This window comes from Centroberyx gerrardi, unplaced genomic scaffold (genome assembly GCF_048128805.1).
Source record: "Centroberyx gerrardi isolate f3 unplaced genomic scaffold, fCenGer3.hap1.cur.20231027 Scaffold_544, whole genome shotgun sequence".
NCBI classification, from domain to species: domain Eukaryota; kingdom Metazoa; phylum Chordata; class Actinopteri; order Beryciformes; family Berycidae; genus Centroberyx; species Centroberyx gerrardi.
This window is the reverse complement of record NW_027605365.1, coordinates 20,001-21,984: the sequence shown is the minus strand read 5'-3', so window position 1 is coordinate 21,984 and position 1,984 is coordinate 20,001.

Here is a 1,984-nt window from a genome sequence, read left to right as displayed (position 1 = left end):
ACTCCAAACAAATGCTGAAAGCGCCCCGTTCATCTTAGGACCAGTTCTCAACAGTTCTTCATACATTTCTGAATGTGTCATATTCTAAAATAGGACAAACCCCCCTCCCTCCGCACCCCATTTAATGTGTGAGTGGAGTTGTTGGTCAACAGTTGGGTCGGGGGGCCAGAGAAAGGGAGGGAGGGAGGAGAACAATGGCCTGTGCTGTTGAGATTGAGAGAGAGAGAGAGAGAGAGAGAGAGAGAGAGAGAGAGAGAGAGAGAGAGAGAGAGAGAGAGAGAGAGAGAGAGAGAGAGAGTCGGGCTGATGACAGAGTGAAAGAGGTTAGTGTCTATGCTGGGAAATGAGACTGGAGGAGGGGGGTTCCTGTGTCTGTTGGCTTGTTAATGATGATTCAGTCCCATCAGCTCAACAGCCTTCTCTATTAAGAAATCTCGGATAGCCTACAAACAGGCTCTAATTTAGGAGTCCAATCACAAAAAAAACCCATAGTGATAATAAAAGTAATAGTGGATATAAATAGCTTTTTTCTATTGTTTAATGGTAAAATAAACAGACTAAGCGGATATATGCAGCTTTAAGCTTTACATACTTGAAGAGCTAAATCTATGTTGTATTTTAGATTCATTAAAGCTTGTCTGGAGTGGCTCCTGTAGCCGCTTTCTGATTTCTAATGTAAAGTTAACTATTTGTTTTTCTACTACAAGGCCTTCTATCATCGAAAAACAGGCCTTCAAAACAGCTAGAGACCGGGGAAAAGCAGCAAACTGGAAGAATGCCTCGAAAATGTCAATTTTATCAGCATAAAGGATGATATTAAGTTCATAACCAGGGGAAAAAATCGTCTCATTTTCTAGCCTAGTCTATATCCTCGACATAAACCGATGAGACAATAATAACGGGATATCATTTACCTTGTGTTCGCAATTTCGTTGGCAGACTGTTGTGCAACGAAAAACAGCATCGTTTGTCACGTATTCTCATTTGGCCTTATATAAGCTGAAGACGGGCCCTGTGTGAAAATCGCCCCGATTCAACAAGTGAGGATGTCGCGAGAGAGAATCTTTACCAAAACAAGCTGCACAGCTGCACGACATCAACTAATTAGAACGAAATCTATTAGCGCGTGCGTTTTTTGGTGGGAGAAACCCCCCCCCCCGGTCATCACCCCTTCCCCTCCTCCCGGGTCTCTCCTCCGCCTCTCCGCGGTCTCCCAGGGCTCTGTCAGCCGGCCATGGGTGGCAGTCAGCCCGGGAACTGCCTCTGCCTCTCCCCGCTGCCCCCGGGCTGTCTGGAAACCCGCTGATATTGTTCCAGACGAGCGGTGCTGGAGTCAGGGGGGGAAAGTGTCGTTTCCCTACAAAAGCCTAAAGAAAAATCACCGTAATATAAGCTACTCCTATAATACTTTTTATTTTCTATGGTGTCACTAGGCTATAATATTCCTATAATAATTCTATAAGGGTTTGTAGTGTGTCTGTGGTGCCAAATAGTGAGTTTATAGTGACCTTATGGTGTTTTTCATCTCCTATGGTAGCTCTATAATAGGCCTACTCCTATGATATTTCTATAGTATGCTTTGAAAATGTATTATAGGATTACAATAGTTCCATATAGTGGATTTTTATAGCTGGCAAAAAAAGGAGGTGGATTTGATCATTTTTTCCTGCCAATAAAGGTTGGGTGCGCTCCCCCCGCCCCCTCCCAAAACCATCCCCGGGCCTGAGGAAGACCATCAGTAAACTTCGTCTCCAAGCTTCCGGACAACAAAAGGCCAATAAAATGCGCCGCTTTCACTTGTGGCCTAGCTGGTACGGTCCCATGCAGTCACCTGTTGCTTCATGCTGCTTACAGGGGCTGGCAAGGTCGATTTAGACAGCCAAAGATACAATAAATAAATAAAAATGCATCCACACCATGTTGTGCATGATTGAAAATAATATGTTCTTTTTTTTTAAAATCCTGTCCTGTTTTATTTGAATTA